This window comes from Cynocephalus volans, chromosome 14 (genome assembly GCF_027409185.1).
Source record: "Cynocephalus volans isolate mCynVol1 chromosome 14, mCynVol1.pri, whole genome shotgun sequence".
NCBI classification, from domain to species: domain Eukaryota; kingdom Metazoa; phylum Chordata; class Mammalia; order Dermoptera; family Cynocephalidae; genus Cynocephalus; species Cynocephalus volans.
Genome location: NC_084473.1, coordinates 16,625,492 through 16,651,614, shown reverse-complemented (window position 1 = coordinate 16,651,614; position 26,123 = coordinate 16,625,492).

The following is a 26,123-nucleotide window of genomic DNA, read 5'->3' as shown; positions in this document are numbered from 1 at the left end:
GAGTTGAGAAGACAGACAAGTTACTCTAGAATCCTATTATGAGAGTACAGTGGGGCTGAAGGGAGAGGGTCCTCTGTGGCAAGGAGGTGAGACTTCTGTGTAAGTCACATTGGCTGCCGTGAACTTTTGTTTTCCATTCCCAACCAATGAACCCATCAACACAGGCTTTAAAAGCATCTACACTAACTGCATTGCTGAAGAGTTCATTTAAAAATAAAATGAAATAAATTTAAAAAATAAAAATAAAGAACATTTATAACAAGCCTTCCATCTAGAATTTAGCTTCTTCTGAGAAATAAAAAAGTTAGTAAAATTAAACCAAAATGCCTAGTACTGTTTTTCTAATCCCTTGTCCTTTCCTGTTAGTGTATTTTAAGAAGGTTATATTTATTTCTTAGCAATGCAGAAAGAGTTGTTCCTTCTTTAGAAAATAGCCCAGGTGTGTCTGCCCCACTGAAGCACCTGCATGCTCTTCTACCAGGGTGGACAGTGTATTGTGACAGAGAGGTTGCCTGCGCAGGAGGCAACTTCTTTTGTTAGTCAGTCTTTGTGATGTGCCTTAATGAGGAACAGCTTCAAGCACAGTTGAAAGATATAAAAGAAAGGCAGGATTTCATTGTTATCTGTGCTAGGACTTCCTTTTCAAATAGCCATTGAGCTTACAGTCCTCTCTGGATCAGTATAGAGATGAGACACAGATAATTCTAGCACACAGAATGATCGCTATGCCTATCTCTGGCCTGACACTAAAAAATACATTCTTTTTTTTTTTTTTTTTTTTGGTTGTTTTGAGAGATATTTTATTTTATTTTATTTATTTTATTTATTTATTTTTTTAAATTTTATTTTGTCGATATACATTGTAGCTGATTATTGCTCCCCATCACCAAAACCTCCCTCCCTTCTCCCTCCCCCCCTCCCCCCCAACAATGTCCTTTCTGTTTGCTTGTTGTATCAACTTCAAATAATTGTGGTTGTTATATCTTCTTCCCCCCCCCCCCCGGTTTGTGTGTGTGTGTGTGTATGTGTGTGTGTGAATTTATATATTAATTTTTAGCTCCCTCCAATAAGTGAGAACTTAAATAAAGCTTATAAAAGCTAGGTGCAAACTTTCTCCCCCTGCATTCTGTCGCAATTCCCTCCCAATTTCAGCTAATTTATACCATCGTATCAACTAAAGACATCGTCAGTGTAGAAATTAGCCTGCCACCGTGGCCTTATTCTCAAGAGTCTGTCTCTTGAGCAATATTTTCCAGTCTTTTGGATCCCTATCGGTATCTTGTGACATTCAGCTTGGAATCTTGGCACTTAGTGCTTTCCCCACATGCAGAGTTAGAAATCAAGTTTCACTCAAAAAGGTGCCAATTGCATTAGTTCCCAGAAAAATGATTAAGAATTGGACATAAAAAATGATGTATTCGAAAAAAAAGTGCCATTAAGACACATTTTATTCAATTAACCCAACACGTTCTTAACTCCAGTTCAATGGTGGAACATATCAGATAAGTGTTGTGATGTTTACAAAGAGATAAGGACTCATAACTTAAGACAGGTATTAGTCTGATTAGGAGATCCGAGCTTCTCTTAGAATTTATTAGACTTAAGGATTTGCAAAATACAAAACACAGTAATAGAAAACTGGAGTCATGAATTATATAATTTCTGCTACTGGTGGTCATTGTGCACTTCTCCCAGGACAGGGGAGGAGAAAACTTTGAGATTTACAGAAAGCTCATCTTCAATAGTTCCTTGAGAAGCAGGAATATGCTCTCTGCCATTTGGTAGTGGAAGCATTTCAGCAGAAATGAAAATGAGCTGTTATCCATTGAAGAGTAAATCTCCGTTTCTGTCTGTCAGGATTCCCACCCACTAATTCCAACAAAACAAACAACAAAAAAAGTAACTAAACTGTCAATGTGTTTTAGTGAGAATTTTACTCAGTCCTGAATCCTCAGAAGAGGAATTAGGGTATGAGAGCAAGTGCTGGCAACAGCAAGGTAAAGCTGTGCCCTTGGACTTGGGTTCGGATCGTTTGCTGCTGCTGTCCATCTTTGCTTTGGCACACTTCAACCTGGGTGCTCCTTTCCTGCAACCGTGAAATATGTTTGGTATTTCCTTACGTTGTTCATGTGTGTACATGTGTGAATGCACACTCCTATTTTTTATTTGCACGTCCATGCTTCCTGTGGGAAAGCCAGTCATTTTTCAAGATAATATTCAGAACAATTGTGAGTAGGAAAATGGAGAACATGGTCATTTACTCTAAAAATCTGAACTCTTTAACTTCCTTTTGTCTGTATAATGACTTGAGATTTTTATTTCCATTTACTTCTCAAATTTGTGACTTTGTCTAGGGATTTTTTCCCATGAATTTCAGTACAGTGTTCTTTGACTCCTGCTCACCTCTTGGTTTAATTTTCATTACTTGCTACAGTGTTCCCATTTGGATGTCTACTAAAGCTCCTGCACCAACAAATTCACTGACAGGGTTTTTCCACAGTCTCAGCCTCACCCTCTTTCCCAGGTCCACTGGGTGACAAGTCATATGGCGGCACTGAATACGGAAGCAAATGCAAACAAGAGACAGGTTATGTTCTTTGACCTTCAATGCCAGATTCCTGTCCAGGATGAGCCAGAATGGGTTCAGCCCATGAGGAAGTGTAGCAGGATTCCATTTGCTCTTCAAATAAATAGACCAGGACTAAGAATGCAGCCCAGAGTCAAGCTCCATTTAAACTAAGCCACCTCAGACAATAAAGACCCTGCCTTATCCCCAATGATTTTATCTGCACCTTATACACTGCAAAGGGGTGGGGGGGGGGGCATCCTACTTCTGAGTGTGTCACTTGTCTTGGCAAATGGCTCCTTTATCAAGCCATGGGGAGCACATCGAGTGCAAGAATGATGGCCTGACTAGAGAAGTTTTTGAACTACTTGTTTTTAAAGCATCTACATTTCAGCAGGCCTGGGAAACCAATTTGTATTATAGAGAATAATTTGGCCCAGGTAGCACCGGAATGGACCACGTGCCTATACTTAGATGTTTAAAATGTGGGACGAGAACAGTACCAAAATTTTCCTATAGGCAAGTCTTCCTTTCTTTCCCTGTCTTCCTTCTTTTCCTCCTCCTCTTCCTCCTACTGTTCTTCCTCTCTCTCTATTTCTCTTTCTCTCTCTCTCTCTCTTTTTCCACGGCTACAGTACAGAAAAGTGCCAGAGAGAAAATTTCAGATGATAGGAAAGAAAAAGATGCTCTAAAAAACACAAGACTATCCAAAGAGAAGAAGAGAGAATTAACAAAGGAAGAGAAAACTATATTCCTCTCCATTTTACAAATATGAAAAGAGTTCTATCAATTATCTACATGCTTTTGCAAAGAGACAAAAGACTGAATGCAGCTGATGGCTACTGTTAGATGAAGTGGAGACAGCAGTGTCCCTCCCTGGGACATAGTGGTGGCAGCAAGGAGTAGTGTAAGAAAGAAGCTCTCTTGGTGTCAGTTCAGCTCGCCCTGGGGGGAAGAAAGACAGAAATTATTGCCAACCTTGGTGAGCCAGTCATTCAGTTAAAGTTAAACTCTGTCTTTCAATTAAAATTTTTGATTTAATTCTGCATGTATTCCTAGCATTCCTGGGAGTGCCAGCTAAGAGGGCCTTTGGAGATGCCAACCTGGCCACGTGAAATTGAGAAATCATCTTGGTAAATTCATTGAAAATTGTACAAAGAGAGGTTCTGTAATTTTATAGAACAAAACCATCATTTGGCACTTAGACCTAACTGTATGAGCCAGGGAGACTCACCACTGGGGAAGTAGCCTCATCTCAAGTGCGACAGCATGGATTGCACTCAGGTCATTGAAATAAAAATATTTGATTCAGACACAGCACAGCTCACTCTTGAATTTAAAATTTTAATTTGAATGTTCCTGTTGTAATGAATAAATGCCCCAAATCTAGTGTGTGAGAGCATATGGTAATGTCTCTCACACACATTTTCAGTCTCTCACAGGCTGTTATTTTAATAACAATAAAAATAACAACTTTTTGGTGTTTTAAATAGTTTACACACGTCTTTCACATGGATTATTTCATTAGACTTTTGTAATAACCCTATGTGGTAGGCAGTTCAGGGAAAATAATTATCCTCATTTAACAGGTTTGGAAACTGAGGCCCAGGTTGGTTAACCAGCCAGCCTGATGCCTCATCATGGGGCTGGTGCAGAGTCAGACAACAGATTCAGATTACAGTTGTCAGTTCAAGAGCTCACATCATTCCACCATGGTGCTGGGTGACAGGGCTGTATGGTTCAGTCTCCCCTTGAGAGTAAATATAAAATTCTTCAAACCCAAAAGACCATGTGTGCTTATCTTCAGAGATAGCATCAGACCAGAAGACTGGGGAAAATGTGAATGACAAAGACACAGCCAGGCTGTGGGAATGTAGGCAGGGGATGCAGCTCAGAAGACGAAGAGAGCAAACCGAGGCCTTTACCTGGGATGGGAGAAAGGAGAGGGCTGCGCCTGCCTGAGCTAACAGGGTCATTGGGTCATCTGCACACCTTTAATTAAAAGACAGAAAAAAGGGTTTCAGTGTTTACTGTTTCCTAGAAGGCTGGCAATGAATAGCATGATTAAACAAATATCTGGGTCTGCCTTGTTCTCAGTCCCATGCCATTTCCTCTCAACTGTGCCACCAGCTTTTATCTTCTTGTACAGATTTGAGGCTGCTGCTGCACTAGAAGTGGCTGGTGCCTTTACGAAAGCACCAGGTTCCTTTCAGTTATGAGCACGATGTCTGTTCGTGGTGCTATGACTTAATTTATTCTTTTAAGTTCTCATATTGATAGGTTTAGGTCATTGGGGGTGCGGAAGTCAGTATGCTTGTGCAGGAACACTAAAGTAGTATAACAAGGTTCTTTTACTTACTGCCCTTAGTTACCACACAAAAGCACATCTCACGATCCTAAGAGTGCTTGCTGTGGTTGGAATGTCCTTCCAAGCTCATGTTGGGACTTAATCCCCAATATGGTGGTAGAAGGTGGGGCCTTTAAGAGATGAATGGATCATGAGGACTATGCTCTCCTGGATGGATTGATCCATTCATGGAATAATGGGTTGATGGGTGGTCATGGGTATGGATCTGATGGTTTTATAAGAACAGCAAGTGAGAAGGTTATCTCTCTCTTGCTGTTGCTGTTATTATCAAGTGAAACCCTGCGATGCTGTAGAGAGTCACTACCAAGAAGAAGGTCCTCACCAGATGTGTTCCCTAGACCTTGGACTTCACACTCCCCAAAACTTTAAGAAATAAACTTCTTTTTAAATAAATTACCCAGTTTTAGGTTTTCTATTATAAGTGACAGAAAACATACTAATACAGTGCTAAACTACTAAAGTAATAATAAATAGCTAAATTTTCTCAACAAATGTTTGCTGAGTGCTTCCTATGTTCCAAGTACTGTTCCAAGGACATTACACATATTTCTTCATTTAATCTTTACAACAGAATGAGACAGGTTCAGTTACTCTGAGCCCCATTTTGTAGGTGGAGAAACTAAAGCACAGAAAAGTTAATTTGCCCAAGATTCTAAGCTGGTATTGGGGAATTCCAGATTCCAAAACCAGGCAGTCTGATTCAGAAGGTTCTGGATAACGGGACATTTAAACCCATCCTCAGGTATTTCTAGAGAATCCAGTACAAGATGCTCTGACCTTCTGGAGCAGAAGAATTTCCCTAACTATGGTGGCCAGATTTCTCAAATAAAAATAGAGGATTCTCTAATAAATTTGAATTTCCGGAAAACAACATTTTTTTTCTGGGATAAGTATATCCCATGTAATATTTAGGGCATAATTATTCTAAAAAATAGTGTTGTTTATATGAAACTCAGATTTAACTAGGTGTTCTGTATTTTGCCTGGCAACTCTAGTCCTAGCCCCCCACTGCAACTCCTGTTCATGAGTCTAGTTCTCTTAGTTTTCTTCATGTAGATGCTCTTAGAATTGGGCAGTCTGAGTGCTCTTGCTGTAGTTGGATCATCTCAGTGGTATATTCATTAAGATGGGTAAGACCAACCAACCAAAATTTTCTGGGGTTTCTTCGTAGGACTTATAGGGAAAGCTTGGAATCTGCCAACAGCTTCCTTTACCTGCCCCACCAAGTAAACTCTCTGAGAGATGGTATGTCTTCACTCTCAGACAAGGAAATGCTTTGAAGTCCCTTGGACAAAATTCTCTCCGCTTCTTTTCCCATATGCTATCTTCCTTACAATTAGATTATCACAAGCCAAAATTTCTGTTTATTAAACCTCTTTTCCTATTCAGCAGGTATCAGTGTTTAGAACCCTGCTCAAGCCAAGTTCTCTCTCCTTCTCTTTAAAGTTGCTGTGAACTACAGAACATGAAGATCCTGGCATCTGGCTAATCCTTGGTACTGTGCTTTCTGGAAACAGCTGGTATGGACAGGCCTCTCCAAAGCCCACTTCCTGCCATGTGTGAAAATTTTCAGGAAGTGAACCACTTCATGTTTTTACACTCTAAATAAGTTGGTGGGTTCTGTATTCTACTCCTTGAAGAGTAAATCACCTGCGGTCCTTCTGGCAAGAGGCCCAAAATGTTGCATGTGAGCAGAAATTTATGCCACAGCCACCATTTGAATAAGAATTCAGTTTACCAAAATTGGCTTTTTACCCTACTTTTAGCCCAAGACCACCCACTGGACCCATCAACTGGGCACATAATGAGCACATAGAAACTACTTAGGAAGAATAAGGAAAGTAAAGAATTGTAAGGCCCTTATTATATGGAACAGCTGGGCTGATGTTTAAGCTTATCAATAGGTGATGGCAATCAGGGATAAATTATTCCTAAACATGTTATTTGTGGAACAATTGGTAGGAAGGTTAGCATCTGACCTGACATGATTCTGGGGTGATTTTTGCTATAGAGGAGGCAGAGCAGAAACTAGGGATAGTGAGAGCTCTTGTAATAATATAGGGCCCACGATCTGGATCACTGGGGGTACCAACAGGCCTGCATATTTAAAAACTTCATTTTGAAACTTTTTTTTTTTTTCCTTTTAGAGGAAAAGAAGACAATGAAATTGCAGAAGTGGAATATTAGTTTTCTGTCACATCTAAAACCTTTCCAAGTTAGCTAATTAAATTATACCTTCCTACAGAGAATGCAAACACAATTTTGGGTCCTAATCTCTCAGTAATCAAGCATTCTATTATTAATGTCCTCTTCTTTTTTCTGGGCTTAATTGCTCATTGTACTACATGTGGCATTGATTAGCAGTTGGAAGAGTGTGTTCTGTTTTGTTGGCTTGTGAGAAAAGTGCCTATAAAAAGGCATTGAATCAGAAAGCAAGGTCTATCCAGCTGTGATATGGTGTGTAGGGGGTCTATATCTGAGGAAGCAAAGCCAAGCCAGCTTGTTTAGTTTGAAGTTCCATATTTGCCTGTGAAACAACCATTCATGATCAAACAGGACCCAAAACCAACAGGGAACTTTCAGCCTCAATGATTTGTGCAGAGCTTTACAGTTTACAGCACACTTTTCTGCAGGTATATTTTGATTGATCTAGACCATAAATCTGTGCGTTAAACATTTTTATTCAGATTTTACATATATAAAGTCTGATGCATAGCAAGGTAAGTAACTTTTGTCGGGTCACATAGCTAGTGTGATGAAGCTAGGATTTGAACACAGAGATTGCAATTTCAAACTTTGTGCTCTTTCCGTTAGATTACACTCTCTCCCAGGAAAAATTAATTGTGTAATTCATCAAACAATTATTGGGCAAATTCCATGTTCCAGAAACTTTCTCCAGCTAGGCTTATGAGAAAATTAAATTAAAAAAAAAAATGCTGGTAGGCACAGACAACTGTGACGAGATGTATGTTCAATGTGTTATATTACAGATACAAGATACTGAAATATCAAGGAGGAAAAAGCTACTCAGAAAGGAAAACCTGCAAGGATAAGGAGGTATTTCACTTGGGCTTTGAAAGATAAGACATTCTGACCATCAGAAAAGGGGGAAGAGATGTGGTTCTGAGAGGAATAGGGTAGAGAAAAGATTGATGGTAAGAAAGATCTTGTGTTGGGAAAAATGTGAGTTAACACAATTTATGAGATTGAAAAGCACAAGAGAGACAAATATTAAAATGCAAATTAGGTTCATGTGAAGGGATTTAACTTTATTGTGTAGAGAACAAAAATCTTTGAATATTTCTTCACATATATCACTAGCACAAATGGTTTTCAGATTAACACTTTCTTTTTGGTGTATGTAGGGAGAAGAGAGCCATAAAGACAAGTGTCAGCTATTAAGACTTGTAATTGGGGTGTGACTTTGTGCTTGGACAAAAGCCTTCTAACAGGAATGTGTACTGTGTGCCTAAAGACCCAACCGCAAGGGCACACTCACTTTGCCACTAGTATCTGAGGCTTTCCATTCTGGGTACAATTTCCTTTCCAAGGTCTAGACCACATGATCTCCACAGTTAGCTCCAACTGCAGGGTCCTATTCTGTATTTCCATAACCTAAATCAGCTTTGGGGAAGGCAAAGCTAATTAGTCTACTTTGTTTCTGACAGCTCAAGACCCACTTAGTGTTAGAAGAAGAAAGGCATTAAGACCAAGGAAATAATCTCTCTCGAGATGTCCCATTAATTGTGGCTCTGCTTGTATAGAGTCTACCTGATTGGCACAGCTTCCTGGGCCATCTCTTTCCAGTGCTTCTTCCTGTGCTTCTCTCTTTTCAATGGCTAATCTGGTAGACTAAAGAGCACTTTCCATTTTCATGATTTGGGGTAGATGGTCAGCTGTTGGAGAACAGCATCTTTTTCCAACTTTCCTTACCAATCTCCTGTTCCTATTCTCATTGCTTCCCCTGGCCCAGATGAGATCCACAGCTTTGGTCTGCATATCCCTACTCCAATATCAGGTGTCACTGGAAAGCAGCGCGGAGAGCAGAGGCAAGAGCTAGTGATCTAGAGGTTCCTGGCTTCAGTAATCTTTCCCTCTTGCTCTACAATCAGTCTCCTAATGTGGGTCTGATGGACTCCACAATTTCTGGTATTCGCTGATGGCTTAGTTATTAATCAAATGTCCCTTCCTTCCTTCCTTCCTTCCTTCCTTCCTTCCTTCCTTCCTTCCTTCCTTCCTTCCTTCCTTCCTTCCTTCCTTCCTTCCTTCCTTCCTTCCTTCCTACCTTCCTTCCTTCCTTCCTTCCTTTTCTTTTCTTTCTCCTAGGCATCCAGCACTCTCCTAAGTGTTCTGCAAGATCATAAATAATGAGAGGTATAAAATAGCACTTAAATGCATAGACTCTGGATCCAGACTGTGTTTAAATCACACTTTCTTGAATGATTTTGGACAGAGTACTTAAACTTCCCGTACCTCAGTTTCTTCATCTATAAAATGGGGCTGGTAATTCTCTTAGGATTCTTATGACTGTAATTTAAATTAAGATATATGTAAATGACTCAGAACAGTGCTTGGCACAGAATAAAGGCTTCATATATTTTAGGCACTTTATCATTATTGGGTTACAATTCCCACCTTTTTATAGAATAACTGGTCATGAACACCAACAACTAGAATAAAAGGTAGAGTATGGCCAATGTTAATTGTAGATTCAGTAAATGAAGAAATAGGAAAATTAAAATAATTTGATGGAGGGGCATTAGAAAAGAGCTTACAAAGGAAGGGGTATTTGGATACATATTGAATTCATCAATGCTCTAATCCCTTTAATTTAAAAATCATAAGGACTCCTGGCCTCTGATGTCATTTTTGTCTTACAACATTTATCCCATGGGTAACCAAATCATGTGACATTATTTGGGGGCTCTATTACTGTAAGAATTGGGGAGCTGCTATACTCACCAAATAATTTCTCTGTTATAGATGACAGAGTATTTTGATTACTACTACCATACCCATGCTACTGAAATAAAAGCATATCTTAAATAGACAGCATCTTTTTTTTTTCTAAGAGATGATATATTTTCTTCTGCCCTTTAAAAAAGAAAATGACTATTTGTTGTTTTTGTCACGCTTTTAAAAAGTCTCCCGAATTAGTACTGGCATAGATGCATAAGGTTTCATCCAAATATATCATGTCTTCCAACCTTCCTCACTAATATGGAAATTCAAAATTCAAATTTCACTGATCTTGATTTAACTAAAAAAGTGAACATTCCTCTCAACCCACAGTAAACCTTTGCTAAGCCCTGCCTCACAAACCTGTCTTCCTCTTCATCTGTCCTGCCACTACCTGAGTTTAGACCTTCATTGTGGCTCATCTGAACTATTATAAGAAAAAATTTTGTAAATGATCATCCAGTCCATTTCCTATACTACTGTTATACTTATAATACAGTTATCTAATTAAGTCACTCTTAAGACCTCTTGGAAGATTCTGTCTTCTATGAGGAGCACTCGGAAATTGTGCGGCACACCATATAAGATCTTTCCATTTTTACTCCAACTAACCTTACCAGCTGCATATCCTATCAACCTACACATGATGGGTTCCAATAATACTTACATTTTTCCTTTTCCAAACACACCATACATTTCCAATTATTTTCCTGCATAGAATGTGCCTTCTTTATTGGCCTGGTGAGCTCCTTTTCATCTTTTCATACATACATCAAATATCACTTCATCTGTGGAAACATTTTGAGATGCCCAAAACACATACTTGTTATTTGCACTGCCATGTTGCACTTAATATGCTGTATTGTTTAAATTTGCATGTCTTCAATTATGAGCAAGGGCAATCATATTTCATATGTGCATTCATTATTTATATTGTTATATTTGTTAATAGTCAATATAGGTCCTTTGCCTATTTCTATTCTATTATTGGCCTTTTTCTTCCAATTTGTTTTTTTTTTTTTTTTAATTTTATTTTGTCGATATACATTGTAGCTGATTAATGCTCCCCATCACCAAAACCTCCCTCCCTTCTCCCTCCCCCCCCCTCCCCCCAACAATGTCCTTTCTGTTTGCTTGTTGTATCAACTTCAAATAATTGTGGTTGTTATATCTTCTTCCCCCCCCCCCGGTTTGTGTGTGTATGTGTGTATGTGTGTGTGTGAATTTATATATTAATTTTTAGCTCCCACCAATAAGTGAGAACATGTGGTATTTCTCTTTCTGTGCCTGACTTGTTTCACTTAATATAATTCTCTCGAGGTCCGTCCATGTTGTTGCAAATGGCAGTATTTCATTCGTTTTTATAGCTGAGTAGTATTCCATTGTGTAGATGTACCACATTTTCCGTATCCACTCATCTGATGATGGGCATTTGGGCTGGTTCCAACTCTTGGCTATTGTAAAGAGTGCTGCGATGAACATTGGGGAACAGGTATACCTTCGACTTGATGATTTCCATTCCTCTGGGTATATTCCCAACAGTGGGATGGTTGGGTCGTATGGTAGATCTATTTGCAATTGTTTAAGGAACCTCCATACCATTTTCCATAGAGGCTGCACCATTTTGCAGTCCCACCAACAATGTATGAGAGTTCCTTTTTCTCCGCAGCCTCGCCAGCATTTATTGTTCATAGTCTTTTGGATTTTAGCCATCCTAACTGGGGTTAGATGGTATCTCAATGTGGTTTTGATTTGCATTTCCCGGATGCTGAGTGATGATGAGCATTTTTTCATATGTCTGTTGGCCATTTGGATATCTTCCTTAGAGAAATGCCTACTTAGCTCTTTTGCCCATTTTTTAATTGGGTTGCTTGTTTTCTTCTTGTAAAGTTGTTTGAGTTCCTTATATATTCTGGATATTAATCCTTTGTCAGATGTATATTTTGCAAATATTTTCTCCCACTCTGTTGGTTGTCTTTTAACTCTTTTAATTGTTTCTATTGCTGTGCAGAAGCTTTTTAGTTTGATATAATCCCATTTGTTTATTTTTCCTTTGGTTGCCCGTGCTTTTGGGGTCGTATTCATGAAGTCTGTGCCCAGTCCTATTTCCTGAAGTGTTTCCCCTATGTTTTCTTTAAGAAGTTTTATTGTCTCAGGGTGTATATTTAAATCCTTAATCCATTTTGAGTTGATTTTAGTATACGGTGAGAGGTATGGATCTAGTTTCATTCTCCTGCATATCGATATCCAGTTATCCCAGCACCACTTGCTGAAGAGGCAGTCCCTTCCCCAGTGAATAGGCTTGGTGCCTTTGTCAAAGATCAGATGGCAGTAAGTGTGAGGGTTGATTTCTGGATTCTCTATTCTATTCCATTGGTCAGTGTGTCTGTTTTTATGCCAGTACCATACTGTTTTGGTTATTATAGCTTTGTAGTATAGCTTAAAGTCAGGTAGTGTTATGCCTCCAGCTTTATTTTTTTTGCTGAGCATTGCTTTGGCTATTCGTGGTCTTTTATTGTTCCATATAAATGTCTGAATAGTTTTTTCCATTTCTGAGAAAAATGTCTTTGGAATTTTGACGGGGATTGCATTGAATTTGTATATCACTTTGGGTAGTATGGACATTTTCACTATGTTGATTCTTCCAATCCAAGAGCATGGAATATCTTTCCATCTTCTTGTATCCTCTCTAATTTCTCTCAGCAGTGGTTTGTAGTTCTCATTATAGAGATTTTTCACCTCCTTGGTTAACTCAATTCCTAAGTATTTTATTTTTTTGGTGGCTATTGTAAATGGGCAGGCTTTCTTGATTTCTCCTTCTGCATGTTCACTATTGGAGAAAAGAAATGCTACTGATTTTTGTGTGTTGATTTTGTATCCTGCTACTGTGCTGAAATCATTTATCAATTCCAACAGTTTTTTTGTAGAGGTTTTAGGCTGTTCGATATATAGGATCATGTCATCTGCAAACAGGGACAGTTTGACTTCATCTTTTCCAATCTGGATGCCCTTTATTTCCTTCTCTTCTCTGATTGCTCTGGCTAGTACTTCCAACACTATGTTGAATAGGAGTGGTGAGAGTGGGCATCCTTGTCTAGTGCCTGTTCTTAAAGGAAAAGCTTTCAGCTTTTCCCCATTCAGGATGATATTGGCTGTGGGTTTGGCATATATGGCTTTAATTATGTTGAGATACTTTCCCTCTATACCTAACTTATAGAGGGTCTTTGTCATGAATGAGTGCTGAACTTTATCAAATGCTTTTTCAGCATCTATAGAGATGATCATATGGTCCTTGTGTTTGAGTTTATTAATATGGTGTATCACATTTATTGATTTGTGTATGTTGAACCAACCTTGCATCCCTGGGATGAATCCCACTTGATCGTGATGAATAATTTTTCGTATGTGTTGCTGTATTCTGTTTGCTAGTATTTTAGTGAGGATTTTTGCATCTATATTCATCAAGGATATCGGCCTGTAGTTTTCTTTTTTGGTTATATCTTTACCTGGTTTTGGTATCAGGATGATGTTTGCTTCATAGAATGAGTTTGGGAGATTTGCATCCGTTTCAATCTTTTGGAATAGTTTGTAAAGAATTGGTGTCAATTCCTCTTTGAATGTTTGGTAAAATTCTGCTGTGAATCCATCTGGTCCTGGGCTTTTCTTTGTTGGGAGCCTTCTGATAACAGCTTCAATCTCCTTTATTGTTATTGGTCTGTTCAAATTTTCTACGTCTTCACGGTTCAGTTTTGGGAGCTTGTGTGTGTCCAGAAATTTATCCATTTCCTCCAGATTTTCAAATTTGTTGGCGTATAGTTGTTTATAGTAGTCTCGAATGATTCCTTGTATTTCAGATGAATCAGTTGTAATATCGCCTTTTTCATTTCTAATTTTTGTTATTTGAGTCTTCTCTCTTCTTTTTTTTGTTAGCCATGCTAATGGTTTGTCAATTTTATTTATCTTTTCAAAAAACCAACTTTTTGATTCGTTGATCTTTTGAATTGTGTTTTGGTTTTTAATTTCATTCAGTTCTGCTCTGATCTTAATGATTTCTTTCCGTCTGCTAACTTTAGGATTGGATTGTTCTTGTTTTTCTAGTTCTTTAAGGTGAAGTGTTAGGTTGTTTACTTGCCATCTTTCCATTCTTCTGAAGTGAGCATTTAATGCAATAAATTTTCCCCTCAATACTGCTTTTGCAGTATCCCACAGGTTTTGGTATGATGTATCATTGTTTTCATTAGTTTCAATAAACTTTTTGATTTCCTGCTTGATTTCTTCTTGGACCCATATGTCATTAAGTAGAATGCTGTTTAATTTCCATGTGTTTGTATAGTTTCCAGAGTTTTGTTTGTTATTAATTTCTAGTTTTAATCCATTGTGGTCTGAGAAGATACATGGGATAATTCCAATTTTTTTGAATTTATTGAGACTTGATTTGTGACCTAATATGTGATCTATCTTGGAGAATGATCCATGTGCTGATGAGAAGAATGAATATTCTGAGGTTGTTGGGTGGAATGTTCTGTAGATATCTGCCAATTCCAATTGGTCTAGAGTCTTGTTTAGATCTTGTGTTTCTCTACTGATTCTTTGCCTAGATGATCTGTCTAATATTGACAGTGGAGTGTTCAGGTCCCCTGCTATTATGGTATTAGTGTCTATTTCCTTCTTTAGGTCTAATAGAGTTTGTTTTATAAATCTGGCTGCTCCAACATTGGGTGCGTACATATTTATGATTGTTATGTCTTCTTGATGGATCAGTCCTTTTATCATTAAGTAGTGTCCCTCATTGTCTCTTTTTATGGTTTTTAGTTTAAAGTCTATTTTGTCAGATATAAGAATAGCCACTCCAGCTCGTTTTCTTTTCTGTTTGCATGGTAAATCTTTTTCCATCCTTTCACTCTTAGTCTGTGTGAATCTTTATGGGTGAGGTGGGTCTCTTGTAGGCAGCATATAGTTGGGTCCTGCTTTTTGATCCAGTCAGCCAGTCTGTGTCTTTTAATTGGGGAATTTAAGCCTTTAACATTAAGAGTTGTTATTGAAAGGTGTTGATTTATTCTTAGCATTTTATTGGTTGTTTGGTTGTCTTAGGTGTCTTTTGTTCCTTGCTTTCTGATTTACTGTTTGGTTTCTTTGTTTGTTGGTTCCTTAGGTTGTAGACAGTGTTTTTGTTAGCTTGTTTTCTCTTCATGAATGCCATTTTTATTGTACTAGCGGGTTTAGATTTTTCTTAGGTTTTTATGGCAGTGGTAGTTATTTTTCAGGAACCAAACCCAGTACTCCCTTGAGGATTTCTTGTAAGGGTGGTCTTGTGGTAGTGAACTCCCGCAGTTTTTGTTTGTCTGAGAAATATACTATTTGCCCCTCATTTCGGAAGGATAGCCTTGCAGGGTAGAGTTTTCTTGGCTGGCAATCTTTGTCTTTTAGTATTTTGAAAATATCATCCCATTCCTTTCTAGCTTTTAGGGTTTGTGATGAAAAGTCTGATGTTAACCTGATTGGGGCTCCCTTATAGGTGATTTGACGCTTCTCTCTTGCAGCTTTTAAGATTCTCTCTTTGTCTCTGAGTTTTGCCAATTTGACTATGACATGTCTTGGAGAAGGCCTTTTTGGGTTGAATACGTTTGGAGATCGTTGAGCTTCCTGGATCTGAAGATCTGTGATTTTTCCTATACCTGGGAAGTTTTCTGCCACTATTTTGTTGAATATGTTTTCAATGGAATCTCCATTTTCCTCCCCTTCTGGAATACCCATGACTCGGATATTTGAGCGCTTGAGGTTGTCTGATATCTCTCTCAGATTTTCTTCCATGTCCTTGATTCTTTTTTCTTTCTTTTTGTCTGCTTGTGTTATTTCAAACAGCCCATCTTCAAGTTCAGAGGTTCTCTCTTCAACTTCGACAAGCCTGCTGGTTAAACTCTCCGTTGTGTTTTTTATTTCGCTGAATAACTTCTTCAGTTCAGCAAGTTCTGCTACATTTTTTTTCAGGACATTGATTTCCTTGTATATTTCCTCTTTCAGATCCTGTATACTTTTCCTCATTTCATCATGATGTCTAGCTGAGTTTTCTTGTATCTCATTCAGTTTCCTTAGAATTATCACTCGAAATTCCTTGTCAGTTATTTCAAGGGCTTCTTGTTCTATAGGATCTAGAGTATGAGATTTATTAACTTTTGGTGGTGTACTTTCTTGATTTTTTGTATTTCTGGTGTCTTTTTTTTGGTGTTTATTCATTGTGGCAGGGGGTTTCACAGTCCACCCGTTTAAGACTAATGACTAACTAGGATGTTGCTGTGGTTGCCAATTTGGTATGGCTCCCACCGTGACTGCTCAGTTGGCCTCTAGTGTCTTGTGTGTGTGGTTGCCTCGGGTCTTGGGCTTCTCCGGGGATCCACCTTTCTGGTCAGCTTGTACTCTGCTGGGCTGGTGGATCACGTACCACAGGGTGTGTGATCTCTGTTGAGCTTTCACTTTCTGTACAGGACTTCTCCCCGTTCCGTGTGCTCTGGCCCAGGCTGTTAGATCGTGCAGTGGCGACCCCACCGGGTGTATGGTTTCTGTCGAGTCTCCGCCTCCCTGGCCGCACGTCTCCCCCCTCTGTGCACACTGTGCTGGGTTGGGGCGTGTCTTCTGCACCCCTCGTCTATCAGCTGGGCCTTCAAGACCCTGCTCAGCACCGCCTCGCCCAGGAAGTCTACCAGGTTTCTGCTAGGCACAGACGACCGGTCTCTCTGGGTGCCTTTGTAGCACTGTGTAGATCTTTCTCGGGTCTTGTTCCCCTTTGTATCCCCCCGGTATAAACCGAGTCTAGTGCCCGCCTGCAGCCTGCTCTCCGGCAGGTTCAAGCGGACCTGGGAACTCTCCTACCACACTATTCCCAACCAGAAATTCGTTAGGCTTTTTTCCAAACTGGTGGTCGCAGAGATGGTATCTGCCTCCCAGTAACAGGAAGTTTACCGGGGCCGGAGTCCAGGGTGTGGTGGAGTGACAGTCGGCCCGCCCGTAATTCCTAGCCCTCCCAACACTGGTCGGGACGCCCCACACCCCCAGCCCTGCCAGAGAACCGTGGAGGGAGTGGGAGAGGAGGTCGGCCCGCAGGGTCCGGAAAGCCCCGCGCCAGGCCAAGCAAATGGGCTCAGTGATGGCCGAGCAGGGCGGAGCTGCCCGCACCTGGGAAAATGGAGGCAGCACCGGGGCAGTGAGTGGCCTGGTGGTGCAGGCGGGGAGCCGCGTGGGCATCCACCCCCCGAACAGAGCTGTGCCAGGGATCACTCACAGTGCTGTGCCAGGTCGGGCGCTCGCTCTGTCTCTGGTTTGTTGCCTTCCGTGTTCTCGGCGCTGCCGCCTCGGGCTGTTCAGTCGCGGCGCCGCTCCGGCGCTCCCAGGAGTCTTCTTTAATGCCGGCCTGAAACCTCGAATCCTGGATAGGGCAGCTGGCCGCCTTCAGTGCGGCCCCAGCCTCCGGGATCCTGGCTGCATCCACAGCAGCCCTGGCGCCGTGTTCCCTGTTTCAAGACTCACTTTTGCAGCTAAGAATCAGTTCTTTTCCTGCTCCACACTTCAAAGCTGTTGCCTGTAAATGAGGCAGCCTCTCCTGCCGGGGGCAAAGTGGCGTTGAGCCCCCACGACCGGCCAGCAGCAGCAGTCCTCCCTTAAGAGATGGCAAGAGGAAGGTCCACAAGTTTCCCGGCTGCCTGAGGCCCAGTGGCCACCTTTTCCACCTCAGCTACTCCGCGCCAGCCGCCGCAGCTGCCGCCATCTTGAAACTCCCCCTTTTCTTCCAATTTGAAAGAGCTCTTTATACATTAAGAAAATTAATCATTATAGTAAGTTTACAAGTAGTGTTTTACAGGTGGTCATCTGACTTTTTTTTCTTGATTTATGGAATTTATGGATTTTTTCACATTTTATTCAAATTGTGGAATTAAGCATATCAAACTTATGCTGCCATGTGAATTGGGTTATTCACTACTATTAACAGTTTGCCTCATTTGCTATATAGTGAGCTCTTTTGTTAGACACTATATTTACTAATCTCTATATCTTTACATCTAACTTTTGATTTGCAAATCAGGTACTTGAAATTTGTTGAATGAATGTGTTAAAAGTGTCATGTATTATGGTTTAGAGAAAAGAGACAAAGTAGTTTGTCTTCAAATATAAAATATTTCATATTTGGCAACTCTGATAGAACTAATGTTACTGAAAACTACTAAAGAATAATATACTGATATTATAGAAAATATATATATTTTTGATTTTATTTACTTTTTAAAGTTTTTATGGTGAATAAAAACCTAGAGACACAAAACTGTTCTCTCCAATAAGGTCAAGAAAGAGAATTCTGCCAACCATTTCAGAAGGCCCTTCATTGTTTCATCTCAACTTCTTTCCTTGTCCTTCCAAAAAATGAATCACTACTTTAATAGTAACTACTACCTTGCATTGGTTTACAGTTATAACATACAAGTATGCATGTGTTCCTAAATACTATAACTTAATATTGCCCATTTTCCCTAGATGCCAAAGAATTTTTCTTCCCTCTTTAAAATCCAGTACATTTGTTTCTGGTTTTTAGTCTACTAAATTTGGTAGACTATGTCCTGGTGTTGATTCTTCTTGGTTGATATTCTCTGGTTCATGCTGTTCTCTATCTTCCTTGTTAAATATGGAAGAGAGAGACTTTTATTTATTTATTTCTAATCTGAATTTCTTTTTATTGCCTTATTGCACTGGCTAGGATCTCAAGTATAATGTTGAATAGTGTTGGTGACAGAAGACATTCTCATCTTGTTTCCAATCTTTGAAAACATTTGATTTTTTATCATTAAGGGTGATATTAGTTATAGTTTTGTGGGGTTATTTTTGTTGTTGTTGTTCTTTTATACCCTTTATTTGCCCTTTATTATGTTGAGAAAGTTTTCTTCTATTCTTCCTTAGCAGAAAATTTGTGTCAAGAATAAATATTGAAATTAAACATTTTTTTCTATATTTATTAAAAATACCATATAACTGAAGATTGGGTACTGTACATTGTGAATATTTTGCTCTTGAGTGTCTGGATTTTGTTGTCTTCCATTAGAGAGTACTGAAATTTGTTTTTGTAGGCAGTTGATTTGCTGGAGGATCAACTTAATCATTTTGAGGCTTAGTTTTAAGCTGCATAAATGTGGTTTAGCATAGCTCTGGTTTATCACTACTAAGGTGTAACAAGGTGTAATCTTTCTGAGGTCTGTAATGAATGCTCCTGGTATTCAACACACCTTTTTATTCTGGTAGGTTGGAAGCTGGACATCTTCTAGCTCTGTGTTAGCTTCAGTTTTGTTCAGCTTCCTGGTCTCCAACAGTTGCTCTTTTCCTGATAGTTGTCCTTTGCCCAGTCTCATGGAGTCCCGCCTTAAACAAATTAAGCTTAGTAATCAGCCAAAGACTCAAGGGGATCCCTATGCTGGTTTTTAAAGCTCTTTCTCAGAATTGTTCTTTCTTCTTTTGTACTCTGTCCTAAAAATCATATACACTTCAGTCTTCACTGAACTCTAACTCCTTTTCTTCAGCACAGCAAAACTGCTCTTCTTTGGTTGGATTTCCCCTCCTTCCACCACAGGCCAGAAAACCTCTATGCCTATAGTTAGGATCCTCTCTATAGTACTGTATTGTTACTTTATAGAACTTTATAGTACTTTTGTTACTTTATAGTATAGTACTCTATTGTTACTTTGCAGCAGTTTTTTTCTGGATTGTACAATCCTCCTAAGAACTGCTTTCTTTATACTGAACATATTCAAAGTATGTAATTTCAGCTTTGAATTGACTCTTATGAAATACAGTTAAAAGCACAATTAAAAGACTTTTGAAAATCCACCTGAGGAAATGATAATTCCAGACAACTCTGAAGTATTCTAGCTCTCTGCCTATAGCAAGCCAGTTCTTACCAAAGCAATGTATCTGTACATCATTAGCTTAACTTCTTGGAAAAATACCTCCAGTGGGTTAAGACTCAGCATTGTACTCTCAAGTTTTATTGAGGCTCTGGTATAAGAAATAAGTACATAAAAATATCTTCCACAATCTACTAACAAATGGCTGTGACATTGCTTACTCCTTATATACAAAAGCTCAAAGTAAATTCGTTGCTGAAAGCTAAGGAGGGAAATAGATAAACCTCTTATAAACTGCTAGGTGATATATGCAAATTCAATATAATTCAAACATTTACATCTTCTTTTTCTGTGTTTATTGGTTGCAAGCAATAGAAAGCAAATCTGAGTCACTTAAGCAAATGGAATATACTGGAATGCTACACTGGGTGTGCCCAGACTCAATCTGATGCAGAAACCAATGACTATTTGAGGAGTTAGAAAGAGAAACAACAGCAATGCTGGGATAGTAATCAACAGTCTGTCCAGGACACTGCAGGTGGGATAAATACATTCTAATATTAGTTTTGAATTTTGCATATGCACTCAAAATCCAAGTTTCCAGGTGACAGTATTTGATTGGCTAAGTTTCAAAGCTAGGCCTGCCCCACTGTAGCAGGGCAGGGAGAAGCATTTGACCACTCAGGACTGCAAAATGAAATGCAGGCACGTAGATTAACCTGCCCACTGAGACATCACACAAGGAGGGAGATGTGATTCCCCAAGAGAAATCAGGGGCTATTTGAGAAGGAGGAGTAGCTATTGAGCTGTCAGAATATAAGGACAGCCCTCTGTAGCCAACTCTCATTTATCAGCTGGCAGTAGAGAAAGGAAAAAGTACTTGGCTTTCATAGAGCTTACAGTCCTAAAGGAATTACAAAAAGAAAAATAAAAATAGCTTTTAATGAAGTGAGTGTTATACTAAGAGAAGCACAGTAGGCTAGATAAGGGGTCCTAACCCAGTCAATGGGGGCCACGTTGGTATCTTTTTTCCTGACATGCACGAGGTTGAAAGGGAAACGGTCTGCCAGTCACAGCACCTGTGACTGCTGCTTCCTAGTCTCTCCTCATCCCTTTCTTCCGGCGCCTCATTCTGTGCATGTGCAATTCCATTCTAACTTTCTAAGTACGCTCTGTTTATGCGCACACAGAGGATATTCACATGCTCTGGGGAAGCAACAAAAATAACAGCTGTCATTTATTGAATGCACACTACTCACCAGGCCCTAGAGACATGATATAATTCTAAGGCAGATGTTATTATTCATAACTTTTACGTGAGAAATGGCACAAGTCATTCAATGAGCTGCTCAGAGCTAATGAATATCAAAATCTGGTTTCTAACATAACTATACACCAAATCTTTAAGTGGGAGAACCACATGTTAAAAAATAATACATATGTAAATATAAAATAAATATCTTCTGACATTTATTACAGAAATGGGAAAATTCTAAGGGAACTCCATTAAGGATCCACACAAGGAATAAGTGCATTCAGGATTATAGTAACACAGTTGGCTTCTGTGATGTTTTCCAATAGCTATGACTGGGATTTAAGAGCGTGTATTGAAATTCATAAGACAAAGGCCCCTGTTCCAATGTCACTGTTTCTGGTCTTTTGGGCCGTGGGGAAGTTGCTTAAACCTACTTGAACATTAGGTTCTCAGCTGTAACATACTAAAACTATGTTGTTAATTTTAGATGTTATAGAAATTCACTTATGTTTACTATCTTCATTTGTCTACGGGGAGTAGTGACATGTGTATTATAAATCTCAGTGTTTCATCCTGTTTTTCACAGTTTAGAAATGTGATTGTTTATTTCAGGGACTTCGCAAAAAGATAAAATAATTCTGCTTGAAATATGGGAGTCATTTCACAGCTCCACTTCAGTGCAACTGGGGTTTTCTCTCCAGGCTGTGAAGTTTTGCACCATTTCTTCCATAATTCTCTGCTGACTTGGACAGGAGGCCTATTTTTCAGTGGGAGTTAACAAGCACTTTTCCCAGAGAAGCATGTACTGGGAGGGGAATTATGTCTCTCACATCTACTCTCCCTGGTAATCTTTTTAGTTAGCCCTGTCTCAACATTTGTAGAGGGTTTCTGGGTGCTCTGGGACTATTTTCATTCTCACTTTTGGAAAAAAAAATGATTTAAATTCTCTGCTTTCAAAACTGCCCTCACTGTTGGATTTCTCTGCAGAGAACATTAGTGAGAAGGGGTTGTGTGATTCATTGTGCCTGCTCCGTGGGACCACGGAGCTGTGAAATGATAAACCACCTTGAGAATGAGCAGGAGGAGAAAAGCCCCGTTCACCAAGAAATCTGTCCTGAATAGAAATCAAGAATCAGTCTCTCTCTTTTTCAACTGTCTCAACAATCACTCCATCAATATTTCTCCCTCCCTGCCTCTTTCCCTTCCTCTCTCTTAGTAAATACAAATACGTTAACTTTGAGACATACAACGTCCAAACTCCTTAATGATTTCTTCTAGCCATCTAAGTTTTTCACTTCTCTGAACATTGTCCATTGACTAGTTTGCCATGTATTTCCAATTTCTTCAGTTTCATCTAGTTTTTATTTTCTTTATTCATTTCATGTTAGATTTAATTTGGTAGGGTCTTTTAACTAACAAAAGTCATCACAGAGTTTTCTGTGGCTCAGAGAATTTCACATTTTATTACACTTGATGAGCTTACAACCATGACAGGCTGAGATATATTTCTACTGTTCTGTTGGTGGGGAAACTGTGCCTCCAAATGGGTAAGTGACTTGGTCAGGGTCTCACAACTCTCTAGTCACAAAGTCAAGCCTGAAAATTGTCCTGAACTTCTGAACCAGATGCTGTCAGTACCTGGCCCTTCCCCAGACTTCATGATAACTGTTTTCTCCTGCACACACCTTGGACTTTCTGCCTGAGCATGCTCTCCTAACATTGAATTATGTTGGACTCATATGTGTGGCAAACAGATAATGTCAGGGAGTTAGTGACCCCTAAAGATGTCAGACAGGAGGCGGTAGATAAATACTTCAACTCATTCACCCACAGATGGAACCTCTCTGTGACAGACTCTGCACCACCCCAGAGGGCATTGAGGGATTGAGCTTCCATGGACCACAGAGGTACTTCACCCATTAACACACCCTGTTTAAGCTTCCTTTCCTTCCTGGTCTCATTTTCTAATTCCTTTACCTTTGTTCCCTGGGATTACTTCCCAAATAAACCACCTGGGCCAAAAACTTTCCTCTGACTCCTTCTCTGTTTTTCTTTCTATTATTTCATGTTTCTCTAGAGATGGGTTTAGAAGTAATCAAAACTGAGCCAGGGGGCCAGTGTTCTTCATATCATGGTCCAGATCTCTTTTATAGTATTTCAGTGATGTTCTGTTTCCAAAGCCAGTGACCAATCATTTCAATGGTTTTCTTTCTCCAGTATTACTGTCCATCTATGAGCTCTTGGACAGGCTATCTGCTATTAGTTTAGTTTAATAAAGCAAACACCATTTGGCAGCACAGTGTGTGTCCTGGCATGAACTGGGCCCATTATAAGAATTTGGTACCCATATGATGTGGTCAAGTTTTAATACCCATGGAATCTTATCTTTACCCACTGACCCGTTTACTGTACATTCACTTGTCTCATGAACCTCAAACTAAGAAACCAAGTGGCCAAGATAAACCTTTTATTACAAGGACAAATCCCCTATCAGAGCCTGGGTGGAGCATGATAATTCAAGGTTTTGTGAGTTGGCTCAGGTTTCTCATCATTTACTGGGCCCTCCAACTTCACCAGGCCTCCTAGCAGGTGTTTATCTTCAGTCCTGCGTGGAGCGGTACCAAACTGAAAGCCAAGAGTTTCAACTCTCCCTACAGGCTGAGTGCACATTGAAAAGGAGACAAGGAGCAGTATTTTTGAACAAGATGGTGCCCCCCCCCCACGCCCCAACACACACACCTCCTGCCTCACAACTTCTTATGTTCTCTCTTTGCTCCTGAGAGTTTTAATGGAGAGTTTCTCAGACACCAAACAGCTTTGAATTACTATTTTAGCATCACCATTGGCTGACTGCTAACTTTCCTCCTATAGCAGCTACAGGTAACACAATTCTAAAGTAACACTGTCCCGGGAAGCAACACTCAGTATCTGCACCGACCTCTCTAGACCTAGCTTCCTTGGGTGAACACTCTCCTCCCAAGCTTAGGCACTTGTGGGTTGATATTTCCTTGACTGGACTGAGCCCCCGTCTTAGCCTCTCAGGAAATACAAGTGGAGACCTACAGATACAACATATCATAATTTCAGTAGTTGGGAATAATTCACCCAATCCTCATTACATCTTCTTCCCTGCCCCTTAGAGTCTTAGTAGTATTTATGCAATTGATGTCCTTGATGCAGATACTATTTATCCCATACCCCATTATTCTTCAGAACAGACAAACTAAATCAAATGGTGAGCACAAGGCCAGGGAGTTATACTAGGTCAAACATAAGAGTAACAGATTTGGAGTAAAGGTCTAAGAGCCTTTCTCAGTGGTAGCATGTGTGAGCCATGTACGGGGTGGGCATGAGGAACTGCTGCTCCTTCCCGATGTGGGCACTGCTGCTCCCAAACCTGCTCAGGCATAGTCGCCCTTTCACAGGATGCTTTTTGTGACTTTTCTCTATTTCACACCTCGTTGCAAGTATTGACAGTGAATTCTCCAGCTCCAGAGTGAGACAGTCACAGTCGGCAGCTGGCTATTTCCTCAGCTCCCAGGAGAAGCTTCTCATGTGTAGGTGTACAAATGAGGATCCTCTCTTGATTCTTTTGGGCACACAACAACAAACCAGATCTGACTGCCTCTGTCTGTGATGTATTTCAACGTCACATGCACAGAGCAGTCAGCTCATATATTAATGGGGTAAATTGTTCCAAGAATGTAATGGATACTTAATCACAGAGTATGACCTCTCCACACATCCTTTGGATCTCCCCTACATGAATCTTGCTCAGATAATCTCTTCCATCTTGAAGGTAATTCCACAAATACTAGATAACTAGTGAATTTTAGACGTAGTAATATTGTGAAAGGGGAAACAATATTCTTTGTTTCCTTCCTTCCTTTCCTCTTTCTTTTTCTTCCTCCTTCTCTCTCTTTTCTTTCCTCCCCTCAGAATAATCCAACATCAAGGCTTGAGATAAATGTGGGTTGTCAGAAGTGAGGAAAATGGAAATGTTGCCTCGGTCACAATGGGTACATGGGTGGCAAGCTGCTGCAGTCAATAAGGCAGTATGTTGTATAGTTGATGCTTACTTAAAGTATAGATTTTATTATTTTAAAAATTCAAATGATACTAAAAGTTGCTATGTCTTTCTTATTCAAGAAAAACAAGCAATAATGGGATGAGATTGCTCACAGTGACAATTAAAAACAGATCATGTAAGTCTGGAGGAAAATCTCAGGAGGCTGTTTCAAGTAACAAATGTTAGCTAGGGTTAAAAAATTAACAGTGCCATAGAACTGACCCTCAACCCCCCAAGTCTTAACACCACCTCTAAGGTCAGTTTCAGAATTAACTTACAAGTGAACATGACATCAAAGGAGAAATATCGTAATGTCATGTGCCTTAGAGATATTCTAATCTATTGCAGATGAAAAAGAGCTAGGCAAGTTGTAAGTACTCATCAGGGAACAGCTTGAATAACACAACTGGTGGAGGTTCTATAGCTAAACAAGTTGGACACAAAATACATGAATATTAAAGTTTTGGTAATTTTATTGGGCTTGTTTATTTTATTTTTGATAATGTAATTTGAAACACATACTAATCTTTACAGTATTTGAGGGCAAAATGATAGGTGAAAAAAATTTAACTTTTAACAGGATTTGTGAGTTTTTTTTTTCTCTTTAGGGCAAATCCAGGATGGAAAAAATTGTGTTGGTTGGTACCCTGGCTCCCCCGTATGCCCAGAAAACAAAACATTATTCACTATGAGCCTCTCATTTCTGAGAATTAGAGATTGGGTATTGGAGTCTTAGGGTTCAAGAGGCAGTTATGAACCATTCATTTTGCTTAGAAAATACCATCTCCTTTAACTAATTTATAATGAAATAAGAACTGATTTTGGAAGCCAGTTTTACCACAAAAATATACACTTGCTCAACTGAGGAAAGCTACTTGAGAGATTTTCTGAGCTCAGTACTGATTTTTTTTCTTAATAATAAAATTGTTAAAAAATAATAAAATGGATTAATTCCATTTTATTTTGAGTAATAAAGGGAGATTCATAAACATGACTTAACAGTTTTTTTTAAGCCTGTATACTCTTAG